This window comes from Musca autumnalis, unplaced genomic scaffold (genome assembly GCF_047663935.1).
Source record: "Musca autumnalis isolate F117 unplaced genomic scaffold, ASM4766393v1 scaffold_1, whole genome shotgun sequence".
NCBI classification, from domain to species: Eukaryota; Metazoa; Arthropoda; class Insecta; order Diptera; family Muscidae; genus Musca; species Musca autumnalis.
Genome location: NW_027411644.1, coordinates 327,220,818 through 327,236,017, shown reverse-complemented (window position 1 = coordinate 327,236,017; position 15,200 = coordinate 327,220,818). Strand labels below are relative to the sequence as shown.

Below are 15,200 nucleotides of genomic sequence, written 5' to 3'. Positions count from 1 at the left end.
ATACCCTCAGCCTGTATATATTGAAACAATTTTTTCTCAAAAATCGTATGCATTCAGGGGTTTTAAAAAATTTTGGGAATTTGAACCGACAAAAATGTTCATTAGGATTAGAGATCAAAAGTTTTGCGGATGAGATACTAAAAGGAATGGATCTACATTGACCATTATGGAAGTAGATCTCCAGCCACTACATATGGTGCCATAGGGGGTTTTTACACCCTTCGGGATGTTTGCTCAAGAAGTATGGACTTGCCCCTGAAAAAACGTTTACCATCGTAATTGAGGCTGCGAATGAAAGTTGCTTCAAAAAAAAAAAAAAAAAAAAAATGATTCGATAGCAGGTCTTACAGTGAACTTATCCGAAATTTTGTGTGGGAGGTACCGGATGGAGTGGACAAATATAGAACATATTTGAACCTGATCTATATCTAGTAGATACATTAGGATGTGTAAAGTATGGACCAATTCGGCTACTCCCTTCAAGAGTTACCGTATGATAAAATTTTCCGAACATTTTTGAACTTTTGTGGGGGAGGTACCTGAAGGAGTGGGCCGATATTGCTTATCTTCAAACTGAAACTATGTTTGGACAAAATATTACTAAGGCCAAATTTTGGACCGAATCGGCAGATCCGCTGTCATAGGATTTTTTTCCTATCTTCAAGCTATTTTCTCAGGAAGTATGGACTTGCCCCTAATGACTTGTACCGTCGTATGGGGGGCAGTGAATACAAGTTTCTAAAACAAAAATCAAAGCGATTCGAAAGATGGCCCTAAACTGAACTTTTCCAAAATTTTGTGTGGGAGGTACCCGAAGGAGTAGACCGATTGAAACCTTATCTAAGTCTGGTACACATTTCAAGATGTGCAAAGTATGGACCAAATCGGTTACTCCCGTCAAGAGTTATCGTGCGCACAAATTTTCCGAACATTTTCGAACTTTTGTGTGGGAGGTACCGGAAGGAGTGGACCGATATAGCCCATCTTCGAACTTAAACTAAGTTTGGGCAAAATATTACGAAAGCCAAATTTTGGATCGAATCGGTTGATCCGTTCGAGAGTTATCGTGCGCTCCAGCCAGCCAGACAGACAGACAGACGGACGGACATTTCTAAATCGACTCCAAATTGTCTGAAACACATTTCGTCCAAACATACCTGGGGTCTAAAACCATTATTTCGATGAGTCACATTTTGCCCGTATGGAAGTGTATATACCCTCGTTAGCATAAATGCTGAGGGTATAATAAAGTTTCGATTTCGATCATCATCTATGATCATCATCATTGAGTTGAGTTGGAAAACATTTCAAAACTATCCGAGATGAGCTTGTAAACATCACTTTTCCCATTTTTTGTGTTGGGGATACCAGAAGGATGGGATCGATATGGTCCATACTCCATCCTGATACATGACTGAATGAAATAATACGATGTGCAAAGTTTGGACCAATCAGATACTCCCTCCGAGAGTTATCTTACGGATTTCCCATTTAAGTTGGAGACGCCGAGGTTACTTGCAGATGTTAGGCCATTATCTCAGTTAGCGCCACGGTTTCCCGCTAGGCAACATCAAATTTTTAACGGTGGCAAAATACCCCTCAGTAATGTTGGCGACATTTCCTGAGTATTTCAGCCATGTAAAACTTCTCTACAAAGTGGTGTCTTAAGACAAGCCGTTCGCATTCGGCGATAAACTGTAGGTCCCATATTATTGAGCTAATAAGGGTGCACTCATTGATATGAAAGAAGTCTCCCTTGTCCCGTCTGGGATGTTTGTGGAACAATTATGTATATATTGTCTCAGTTAGTGCGGACTTACCCCCCAAGGACAATCTGCTGCAAAAATTTCAAAACAATCCAAGAGGAGATCTTAAACTTCAATTTTTCGAATTTTGTGTGGGAGTAGTGAACCGATAAGGTCCATCTTCGAACCTAAACTAAGTTTGAACAAAATATTACGAATGCCAATTTTTGGACCCGAGCGGTTGCTTCGTTAGAGCATCATTTTACAGAAACATTTTGAAGTTTTGTGAGGGAGGTACTTAAATAAAGTATGGACAAAATATTACGAATGCCAAATTTTGAACGTATCGTTCGAGAGTTATCGTCCACACCAGCCAGACAGAAGGACGGACATCTCTAAATCGACTCCAAATTGTCTGAAACTAATTTTGTCCAAACATACTTGTGGTCTAAAACCATTATTTCGATGAGACACATTTTTTTGTATAATTGGTGAAATATTTCACCCACTTGTGACATATTGACGAGAAGCATGGGCTAATGTTGGGAACCCCACGATCATGCAGCTAGTACTCCATTCAGATACTCTGGATTAGTTTGATATTTCGATGTGAAGTACTTTTCGTTACAAGATATCTGGAATTTGTTCAGATATCCAAAATCACGATTTTCTTCCGAATATTAACTGTATTATCTGTACGTTATTTATCTTAGCTTCGTTCCCGTACTTTTTAATAGTATAACACGTAAAAGAGAGAACTTTAAAAAATTGTTCTCACACAAAAGTTTTTTTTAAAATAGTTCGGGAACGGAAAAAAGGAAAATACGTCAAAAAAACTGGAACAAATGTCAAAGTCGGCGTACCAGCCAATCATATGCCGGCAACCATGTTACTATTTTGTACACGCTCAAATTTGTCGAGTAAAAAGTTTTTAAAGAGAGCGTAATTCAGCGCCATTTTTGTTTAAAGAGAAGTGAATATTTTACAACTTTTTTGTGTACGGGAACGTTTTTCTTGTTTTTCTCTTGTGTAAGATCGTTTCTTCCCTAACTTACGATTGAGGAACTACAAACTAAATCAAGTTCTCCCTGATTAATCCTTTCCGTACTGCTACAATAGGTTACTGTCAGGGCCAAAATGTTCACATTTTAAATTAATTTAATTGATCGAGCTATATGACCTAAGGAGATTACATTGAAAAATTGATATCTAGCGAAGTCCTACATACACATCAACCGCTATGCGACTATCGTTTCGTTAACTGGTTTGGTTAACATCATCAGACATATTAGATGTTGTTGTTGCTAGACAATTTTCGTCATTAGGAGCTCCTATTTATACATCGAAGATTGCAAATTTGCATTTGTGAATTTCAAATTGAAGTTTTTATTTCGAAAGAGGAGCCATTGTCCCCCTTCTTTTTATTTTACATCATATTACAGTCGATATCTTTTTTCCATTGTAGACTGTAAGTATGTCTTTCATATCGAAAGATTTTAGGTGGATTGTGGTTCAGAACGCTAAGACGTCAGCAACATTGTCTGTTAGTTGGCGACGACCCAGGTTTGAATACCAGCCGGGCTAAGCTAAATTTTTATTTTTAAGTTTTGCCTTTTTATGGCGAAGGCCATTATTTGTGAGATTTTTAATTAATTTAATTGATCGAGCTATATGATCTAAGGATATTATATTGAAAATTTGATATCTAGCGAAGTGCCACATACACATCAACCGCTATGCGACGGTAGTTTCGTCAACTGGTTAGGTTAAAATCATCAGGCATATTAGATGTTGTTGGTGCTAGACAATTTTCGCCATTTGTTCACATTTTATTTTACTGAGCCCCAATAATTTGCTGAGCGGAGGCACATGACATGGATCTGTACTACTTGATGCAAAAATCCAAATTCATCTGAACATAATTTTTAAGCATTACGACATTTATTTCTTCCCTCGTTTTATAACCCTAGGGGAATTCACCTCAATGAAGTAAGGAATATCGCAAATTGGTTTGCTTCATTCCCGATTCAAAGCGGAACAGTTGACAGCTTGGCAAAATATTAAAAAAAAAACTTAGTCAACTTCAGGCCATTGTGTTTTGTCGGATTACGAGAGTCAATATAATAAAATGCAAAAACCTGTTGCACGTTTGTGTTTGTATTTGTGGCATGCTGTAATGTTTTCATTTTCGTCGTTGTTGTTGTTGCCACTTCTGCTGTAAACATCTCACTTTCTGAATGCCTGCCTAGTGTGATGTGAGTCAGTTGAGCAAGTGAGTGTGTGTAGCGATTTTTTTGCAACTTCTTGTTCCCAAGCTCAACTAGTGTTACCACTTTTGTTTTGGCTTATTGCCGAAGCAAGTATTTACAAGCGACGAATTTGTATTGCGGCTTATTTTGAGTGTTGCTTCTTCTTCTTCTGTATTGTGTAGATGGCAACGAAGAAGAGAATTTAAAGTTGCAATAATCGAAAGCAAAATGTAATCAGCTGCTTAGTTCTGCTTCAATAGAGCAGTGCAGTGGCAGACAGGCGGCGGCAGGCAGGCAGTTGTTGTCTGGTAAGTGAAGTGGCAGCAACAACCTGTTGCAGATGTTTTTTTTCTTCTGTTGTGGTTGTGCTTGTGTTTATTTTTGAATTTAACTACATTTTCATACGTTTTGAAGATGATTACAACATCGGAGATGTGTTGTTGCTGTTGTTGTTGTGCATTTAAACAATGCCATAAGAACTGTTATTATTTTATTTTGTTGTTGTAATTGTTGTTGATGGGGGGTTTTAATATGTGTTTATTGTTTAGGCACAAATTTTGCATGTTAATTTACGTTGTTATTGTTTTTATTTTTGCAATTTGATTTCTATTTTTTAGATAAGCGTGTCGTTGTTTTGTGTGTCTCTTAACTGATTCATTCAACGAGAAAATTATAGTTTTGCTGCTATTGAGTTTTGTTGTTGTTTGTTTTTAGACAGTATTTGGAAAAACTAACACTAAATGGCATCAATATCCTTACTGCCGCGGGGGCCACCGTGGTGCAATGGTTAGCACGTCCGCCTTGCACTCAGAAGGTCTGCGGTTCGAATCCCAGGCCAAGCAACATCAAATTTTCAACGGTGGCAAATTTCCCCCTCAGTAATGCTGGCGACATTTCCTGAGTATTTAAGCCATGAAAAACTTCTCTACAAGTGGTGTCGTAAGACACGCCGTTCGGACTCGGCAATAAAAAGTAGGTCCCATATCATTGAGCCAATATGAATCGGCGTGCACTCATTGATATGAGAGAAGTCTCCCTTGTCCCATCTGGGATGTTTGTGGAACAATTATTATTATTATTATTATCCTTACTGCCACAAATATGGGATACATGCATATAGGAACATTGTTTACGAAACAGTAGCAAAATTAATTACTCTAGAATAGCTAGTATTGAATGCATTTATATATGTATTTCTAGATTTATTACTTGATTCTGATTATTTATAAGCACTAGGGTGGGGCGATTTGTGTGGAAGGAAAAAAACCTTAATGAGCCGTTCGCGATTCTGATTCCTGGGATTGAACTGAGCAAAAAAGTCTACTGGACCATATATCTACCGTGAAAATCGAGCCTCCCGATTTTGACTTTAAGTTTTTTATTGACGTTTTTTGGATATTTTGGCATATAACAGCCAAACCATTGAGATTTTCGATCTAACACAAAGACAAACATTGTAGCCAAGACAGTAATTGAAAACTCTCTAATACATCGCAAAAGCATTGGAACGCTTCTTCAGACAGTTTTGGGCTTAAGAATGTGCAAACTTTTCGGAAAATGTCGATAAATGACATTGTGCTACAAAATTTGACCCGAAAAATATTCAAGTGTTCTGATGCAAAATTATATCGTGTTGGGATCCATGGACAACGTAAGTGCCTTTAGTTCGATTGGGTCACTTCGTTTTATTTTTTTATAACGGTAAAAGTAGTGAAAATCTAAGTTTCTTACATTTTCAAATTTAAACGGGCATATCTTACTTTTTCCACAACGGATTTCTTTTGATCCTTCTTCCTTTTAAAGGGGTGAATAATGTCTTTTGAATAAGCTATTATTGTTTCAAATCGGTCAACAAATGGCTAAGTTATAGTGGTTTATGTCTGAAAAACCCCACAAAAAACCTGTAAAGGAATTTCTCATAATTTTCAAAATAAATATTGAACAAAACAAAAAAACATTATATTTTTGAAAATTATGAGAAATTCCTTTATAGGTTTTTTGTGGGGTTTTTCAGACATAAACCACTATAACTTAGCCATTTGTTAACCGATTTAAAACAATAATAGCTTATTCAAAAGACATTATTCACCCCTTTAAAAGGAAGAAGGATCAAAAGAAATCCGTTGTGGAAAAAATAAGATATGCCCGTTTAAATTTGAAAATGTAAGAAACTCAGATTTTCACTACTTTTACCATTATAAAAAAATAAAACGAAGTGACACAAACGAAATAAAGGCATTGTCGTTGTCCATGGATCCCAACACGATATAATTTTGCATCAGAACACTTGAATATTTTTCGGGTCAAATTTTGTAGCACAATGTCATTTATCGACATTTTCCGAAAAGTTTGCACATTCTTAAGGCAAAAATGGCTGAAGGAGCGTTCCAATGCTTTTGCGATGTATTAGAGAGTTTTCAATTACTGTCTTGGCTACAATGTTTGTCTTTGTGTTGGATCGAAAATCTCAATGGTTTGGCTGTTATATGCCAAAATATCCAAAAACGTCAATAAAAAACTTAAAGTCAAAATCGGGAGGCTCGATTTTCACGGTAGATATATGGTCCAGTAGACTTTTTTGCTCAGTTCAACCCCAGGAATCAGAAACGCGAAGGGCCCATTAAGGTTTTCAAATCGCCCCGGCCTAATAAGCACTTACATGTTGTTATATGAAATGTCTCTTAAAATCAATAAAAACTTCCGATATTTATTGAAGTTCCTATAAAATCAAATAATTTAATTGTATATTTATAATTTTAATTTTATTATTAGCTCGTTGACTTTTTGCTTTAGTCTTTCAAATAGATTTCTAACAATGAATATCTTCCGCATTTTTTGTGTATTTAAGAATTGAACTTTATTATTATATCTCCACAGCTTCAAGAGCTCTTATATTTTCTTATCTATAAGTATGTGATAACAAAGCGCTATTAGTAAAAAAGAAAACTTGGCAATAGCTAAACACTTTCCAAGTTATCAGTTGCATTGTGCTCATTAATTAAATTGGTTAGTCTTTGTTTAGTTTGAATATTTTGTGCATAATAACGTACATATGTTGCAATTTGTTTCTTTCTTGTGGTTATTTTCCCATTAGTGTGGCGTGGTTTAAAAATGTAAATTTTGTATTTCTACATTATATATTTAAAAAAAAAATTGCTTTGCCTTAAAATTAATTTTCTTAGAAAAACCAAATCTTAACTGACCGCATTCCATTGCTGGATTGAACTCTCAAAGTACATTGATATGATATTGACAACTTCCTCTCAAAAATTAACAGATTTCCAAAGTTGTACAACAATAACAAAAAAAAAAAAATAATAATGCAACAATCATACACAACTTAACACATTTTGCCTCAATTTCCACAAAAAGTGAGTGTGTTATATATTTTGCACAAATACAATTCCATGTTTCGGAATTTGTGCTGTTACCAAATTACCAAACAAAAAAAAAAAAAAAAACTAACAAACAATTGAAAACAAATCAGAGACTTTAAATTGTGTTATAAATTGGTATGTCTGAATTGAACAAAGAAAAAACCGCCACAACAACTCAACAATACAAGATTTCTAAATAATATTACCAATGAAATTTAACGAAAATGTTATGGGGTTTCCCCACAACAATTTTGTAATTTATGAAACATATGTATGTTAAAGAGAGAATACTGAGAATTCTCTTTGGTTTCTGAGACAACATTACAAACATTATTGCAATACCAAAAAAATTATTAACAATTCCAGTAAAAATACGTTTTTGTGTAATTGGCTTGAGTGTGGAGACTCCACATAGAATTTGGCAAAGTTTTATATAACCTCTCTAAACCGATTTCAAATAGGAATGTCTCTCATCCATATCTTTAGTTCAAAAGTGCAACTCTAAATGAAATGAACGATTATGTTTTCTTTAATTCATACTCTTTATATCCTACACCGTGGTGCTGCGGTATGTACACTAGGGTTCTGCATTTTTGAATTTTTTTCTCAAAAATGCTACAGGAAGCAAAAATGAAGGAACTTTTGCCTATAATTACACTGTGCAACATTTTTAAGGTGATCTTGTGCAAACACTTCGAACTGAGGATTTTTTGAAAGCACAGACCCAAACGACACGAACCCCTAGTTGGGTTTTGTTGTGTCAGTTCCAGCTCGGATTTTATGGCCCCATCTAAACATGGCTAAATATTGAGTTTTTAAAGAAATTCGGGGTTATATCTCTGCAACCAATGCGAATTTTCTTCTGACCTCTGAAGCAAATTTGTAGACAAGGACAAGAATAAAATACTTGGAGAAATAATGAACTCGAAAAACTACATTTATTGCCTCAAATTTCAAAATATATGCAAAAAGTCCACAATTTTTATACATTTTGCACCGTATCTCCAAAACCGTTAATTTTTTCTGAATATTTTCTTTTGGAATATTCCCTGGAATGTAATACACAACTCTTCAGAACATGCCATTGTTGTAAAATGCCTCTACGCCATTGTTTTCAGTACATTTTTCAACGACGATTTAATAAAAATATCAATAATGTAGTGAAATCCGAAATGCGAGAATAAACTGTTGGTGTGAACTGTGTTTGAAATATGTGTTGTAAAAGATATGATGCAAAATACCGCTGAAACAACTTGAAGTAAGCATTTTAGAGTTTCAGAATGTTCTAAAGAATTGTTGAGAACTTTATTTGGAAGGTTTTTGCAAAAGGTTACTTGGTTCAACTCCCAATAGTTTAGCCGATACTGACCAGAATTTCAGCAATTATGTAAAATTTTCTATATTTTATAGATTTTGATGCCCTAGATGGTGTTTTTCTTATGTGGTTTCTTCAAGAGATAAGTTCTACTAGTTTAGGGCTACCATACTGCTAAAGACAGCAAGGCCAAATTCCTATTCGTTTCTGAGATAAAGGCCTGATAAATGCAAAAAAGTGAAGATTTAGCCCGGTTTAGATGAGGCCATAAAATCCGAACTGGATCTGACAAGACAAAACCCAACTAGGGTTTTTGTAGTCTAAATATGTACTTTCAAAAAATCCATGCTAGAAGTTGTTTGCATTTTCAGTGTTGCATAGTGTTATTAAAAAAGGTGACGAACAAATCACTTAAAAAATTAAATACCTTTGAACGGAAAGAAATTGTCAAAAAATAATTTCAATCCATTTTATTCCGCAAAAGCCACTTTGAATATTTTTTTTAATTCAATGAAATGAAATAATTTAAAAAAAATAAGTTTCGGTGTTTTATTTAGAAATGCAATTAAAACTAGAAAATAATTTGTCGCTTAGCCTCAATAAAGATATTCTTTCTCATGATGGAATCTCTCAAATAAAACGCTTGCCGTTTAATTTTGCCACCATTTATAATTTAAATGCAAGCGTTTTATTTGAGAGATTCCATCATGAGAAAGAATATCTTTATTGAGGCTAAGCGACAAATTATTTTCTAGTTTTAAGTGCACTTCTAAATAAAACGCTGAATCTTACTTTTTTAAATTATTTTTTATTTTTAACTTTTCAGTAAATACATTTTTTTGACCACTGAGAACAAAATTATAGTCAATTTAGAACGAAAATTTAGATAAAAACTTAAAAATGCCTGAAATCGTGTAGTACCGTTACATAAAGGCTATACCAAAACCTGGACCTATGTCCACAATTTTTGGTGGGGAAGTTTCAGTACTATTGAGAACCCCAAATGCCAAATTACAGCCTATTCGGCCTAAAAATGAAGATAAAATCCTTAAAATGCTTGAAATCGGGCCATACCGCTATATGGGGGATATACCAAAACCTGGACCTATGTCCACAATTTTTGGTGGGGAAGTTTCAGTACCATTGGGAAACCCAAATGCCAAATTACAGCCTATTCGTGTTAAAAATTAAGATAAAATCCTTAAAACACTTGAAATCAGGTGGTACCGCTATATGAGGGCTATACCAAAACCTGTACCTATGTCCATCATTTTTAGTGAGAAAGTTTTTGTACCAATGGAGGGTCCCATTGCCAAGTTACAGCCAATTCGGCCTAAAAATGAAGATAAAATCCTCATAATACTTGAAATCGGGTGGTACCGCTATAAGGGGGCTGTACCAAAACCTGGACCTATGTTCACAATTTTGGTGGGGAAATGTCTGTATCATTGGAAATCCCAAATGCCAAATTACAGCTTATTCGGGCAAAAATGAAGATAAAATCCTCAAAATACCTGAAATCGGGTGGTACCGCTATATGGTGGCTGTTGTCATCCAAATCTGAAAAGTGTGCAAAGTTTCAGTTCGATTGGTCAACTGAAACTGCGTTAAAAATGAGTTACTAGATTTGAAATAAATCGGGTGGTACCGCTATATGGGGGCTATAGCAAAAAATGGATCCATATTGGATTTGGTTTCATATTCATGTATTGTCATCCAAATCTGAAAAGTGTGCAAAGTTTCAGTTCAATTGGTCAGCTGCAACTGTGTGAAAAATTAGTTACCAGATTTGAAAAACAAGTTAAATAAAACACCGAAAAACAAACTAAAAATGGACCAATATCCAAAATTTGGCTTTCGTAATATTTTGTCCAAACTTAGTTTAAGTTCGAAGATGGGTTATATCGGTCCACTCCTTCCGGTGCCTCCCCCACAAAAGTTCGAAAATGTTCGGAAAATGTGTGCGAACGATACCCTTCAAGAGTTATCGTAACTGATTTGGTCCATACTTTGCACATCGTGAAATTTCTGCCAGACTTAGATGAGGTTCCTCCCACACAAAATTTCGAAAAAGTTCAGTTTAGGACCTGCTCTCGAATCACTTTGGTTTTTGTTTAAACAACTTGCACTCGCTGGTGTAAAAACCCCTATGGCTGGAGGTTTTCCAATTGGCCCTGTTTACAGCGATATTATGTTTTTCTTAGGCAAGTATGGTACAAAACACTATCTGTATATATCCCCCGCAAATTTTTGAGCTTTAATCCAATCCATTTTTTTGTCGGTTCATGTGCCCAAAATTTTGAAAACCCCACCCTAAATATATAAGTTTTTTTTTTTGGGAAAAAAGTGTTTCAATCCACACAGGCTGAGGGTATATCTCTGTCGGCAAAGCCGACTGATACTTTTTTACTTGTTATATCTTTATTTAATTATTTAAATTAATAATTTCTGAGTTAGGTGAACACGGTGCTCTTGAAACAATTTTAAATGGAAGGTGCTTACACCTCGGAAGTTTTTGCGGATTCTGAAACTACGATGTTTATAGATGAGAAAAATCAAAAAACAAAAAAATTCGCCGCAACGCTTTTTAAATAAATCGCGATATAAGTTGAAATTTTCAGGGGTTGTTTAGGTTTTCGCAATTTTGCTTAGAAACCGCAAGTTCTTTGAAAATGTAACTGAAACAAATGTTGTAGCTATGAAAATTCTCTACAAGATTGACCTTTATGGTAACCACGTCAGATTTACCGTTTTTGAGATATAGAAGTTCAAATTGGGACAATTCAAATTCAATTCAATTCTGTATCGCCCCCTTATAAAACAATGTCATGACTGCAAATTCCTAACTTAAACTTATATATCTAAAAAATGTTACAACTTAGGATAAGTTACTTAAGCCAGTCTTGTAGAGAATTTTTATAGGTTTAAGATTTTCTCAGTTCCCATATCGATAAGACTTACCGTATTCAAGCAAAATCGCGAAAACCTAAAAATGTAACTGAGCTTCTTTATATCAAAAATGGTACAGGCTGGGAACAAATGATAAACGTCAATCCTCTAGAGAATTTTCACAGCTACAACATTTTCATTAGCTCCATTTCGATTGGACTTGCGGTTTCCAAGCAAAATCGTGAAAACCTAAAAATGTGAATTTTGACCGCGATTTATTTAAAAATCGTTACAGCGTTTTTTTTTTGTTTTTGGATTTTTCTCATCTATGAACACAGCTGTTTCAGAATTCACAAAAACTTTCCCTGTGTAAGCGGTTTTCATCAAAAGTTAGTTAAGGCGCACCCTTCATGACATTGTTTTATAAGGGGGCGAAACAGTCAGTGCATTGTGCCAATTTGAACTTCTATATCTCAATTGTAAAAACTACGAAAATACCATAAAGGTCGATCTTGTACAGAATTCTCATAGCTACAAGATTTTATTTAGTCCCATTTTGATAGGACTTGCGGTTTCTGAGCAAAATCCTGAAAACCTAAACAACCCCCAAAAATGCCAACTTAAATCGCGATTTATTTAAAAAGCGCTCCGGCGATTTTTTTTGTTTTTTGATTTTTCTCATCTACGAACATTGTAGTTTCAGAATCCGCAAAAACTTCCAAGGTGTAAGCACCTTCCATTTAAAATTGTTTCAAGAGCACCGTGTGAAGTTTAGGATAAATTTGTTTTTTTTTTTTAACATAGATGGCTTATAGGCTTGGTTGCCCATTTGAAATAAATAAGTAAAATAAAATGAACAATTCATATTTGAAAAACTTTCAACACCAATTTCACAAAATAGCCCCACATCAATAAATTTTATTTAAGGTGAAGGAAAAAAATTCTCAACTGCAATTGATAATGACATTTCAAAGTTTTTGTAATAAAACAACAAAATAATATCTGTGGCTACACCTGTAGAATTTTAAACTGTTGCTTCTATGAAGCAGATCAGACAATTTTGTACAGCAACTTTCTGAGCCATTTTAAAATATTACATTGCCGTATTTACGAAGGTTTGTGGAAATTTTTAAAGTAATAAATCTTTAAATAACTCGCATTCATCAAAGTAGACAACAGTGCGAAGAGAAGATATAACTTAAATGCACATATTTTAATTGCTAATACGAGGGTACAGATGCGTAAATAATAATACGCACTAAAACCCGTTCAGCATATTAAATTACAACAGACTTTAAGTGAACATTGAAACCAACTAAAATTAAATCATGCAATAATTACTGTATAAATGTTTTATGTTTAAAGCATGCATATATTTGTAGATATGTATGAGTGATTTACAGTGAGTCAATTTGGCCTCTTTAGAAAATTGAAAAAAAAAATTAAATAAATGTTTTATATTTAATGCATTCATACATTTATGTATACAGTTTCATGACCTTGGCTTAAAGGCATTTTGCGCTTTATTATCCGCTATAGTGACCTATACATGCAGTCAACCGCTAAAATGTATAATTTCCATTACGCATTACGTTATATTATTACATATATCATTTTACTTGCTGTTGGGGCGTACAAACAACACGTCTTCAATTACATTGCATCGTATTGAATAATAACGGTGATGATGATGATGATGCTGCTGCGGTTAATGTTCAACGTTAAGTGTAATGATGTGAAGGTGCGAAAAAATGAACCACACACTCAAAAGTCAATTATTACCGAAGAAGAAAGAGAAATGAAAATGAAATTTACAAAAAAAAAAAAAAACTAAATACTTTTAATGACTTAATCAAATTGAAGTCACACCATAATTTTCTCCAAAGTGTTACCATTCAATAACAATTTAAAATATATGAATATGATGTAATATTGAAATAAGAAAAAATATGTATAAAATAAAATAGAAAATTTAGAAATGTGTATCAATGAGCCCAATTTTTCCACTGGCAGTTAAACTCATCCCAGTCTACACATAATAAAATCATAGCATTGTAATAAAGACTACCAGAATTAGAGGTACTAAATATAGTACCCTTTGTATTAGGCACACCGAAAGAGCTAGAATTCTAAAATTTGGAATGAGGGTCCCTGATGGATAGTTAGAAAGGTGTACCAAAGAGAAATTTTTGGAAATTCTACCTACAAGTGTTCGAAAAGTACTAAAATTAGTACCAATTGTATATTTTGAACGGTTATAGCTAGAATCTTGAAATTTGGAATGGGTTGGGAAGTGCTGTTAATATAAAGAAATGGTTTTGGAAGTTCGTACTTATGTGTACGAGAAGTACTAAATGGTACAATGTACGTATTGTTATAATCAGAATCACATGATAATGAACATTTCAATACAATCCTTGAACAGACCAACGTTTCAACTTTGGTGAGGAATTTACTCGAATTTGGTTCAATATAGACCACCTTGGAACTTGATGTAAATTTGAGAGAACTTTTAAGACGCACAGTGGTTCAGAACGTTTTTCCTGGTCAAAACTCTTTAACTTTTGAAGGTATAGAGATAGAAATTTTTTTTTTGTTCGACAGATAACACTTTCGGCTAAATTTCAAAAAATATAATTTTTTTCCAAAATTGAAGAAAAACATCTACAAAAACTCATATATAAAAATGTCCATTTGTGTGAAAAAGCTATAATTTATATGGGAATCGGTATGAAAAAAACCCACTTTTTTACCCATGTAATTTCAGAAAATTCAAAAAGTGTTAAAAGGACGGAACGGGACGGATACAAAAGTATATATGGGCTGAAAGAGGACACTACATACCGGACGGAGAATATAGTACGAGAAATCGCACCAATGTTGTACCCTTCGAGAGTTATCGTGCGCACCAATTTAGCGAAGAACATGAGAAATTTGAAATTTTATTGATTTTAATTGAAATTTTACAATGACAAGTTAGCGTTCAAATAAAAAAGAACATAACTTTCGAGGCAGGGTTATACCCTTTTGCAAGCGCTCATACCTATTGTCGAAGCACTTTATCCACTCTGATGAAGACAACTCCATAATAAACAGCATCTTCTTGCGACGAAAATCATTGACCACGCCTTTTTTGTTTATGTGCTGGAATAAAAAGAAGTCAATGGGTGTCAAGTCAGAACTGTATAAATTACACTTTTTTGTTCGGTCAAAAAGACTCGGGTTTGAGAGCTCGCATTGTCATGGTGCAAAATAATTCGTTTTCCCTTGTTCCGTTTTTTCAACTTATCCTAAGACTTCAGTCAAATTGTGGTGTACCACTCAGAATTAACCGTTCAACGTTGTTTAAGCCGCCACATGCCCGGTATTGGCGAAGAAACTAGCGTCCGTTTGCTTCGAAGTACTTCTCCCATGAACAACTTTCGTTGCTCGTCTTCGAAGACCCACACGGCCGATAGCACAGTGCAACAAGGTTTCTGTGCGGTGGAAAATTCCTTTTGGAGATGAAAGCCCTTAGTGAGTATATTAAGAACCCAAAAGTGAGTGTATTAAGAGTAGTGAGTATATTAAGAACCCCATAGGTCAAGTTTCTGAGATATCGCGTGATGATTTTTTTGAATTTCCG

The 15,200-nt window shown here is 34.6% G+C and overlaps 1 protein-coding gene across 23 annotated transcripts in view; it reads left to right on the top strand.

Moving 5' to 3' along the window:
• Nucleotides 1-15,200, top strand: part of snu (ABC-type transporter snustorr) — a 144,457-nt gene that overhangs the window by 42,780 nt on the left and 86,477 nt on the right. Inside the window, exon 1 of one of the 23 annotated variants that reach the window (XM_073962815.1) lies at nt 6,972-7,107. The exons of 21 other annotated variants lie outside the window; for them this stretch is intronic. The gene's annotated coding sequence lies outside the window, so the exon portion shown is untranslated. Of the gene's footprint in view, nt 1-6,971; nt 7,108-15,200 lie in introns of those variants that run through there. One more of the 23 variants, XM_073962804.1, reaches the window with a different exon arrangement.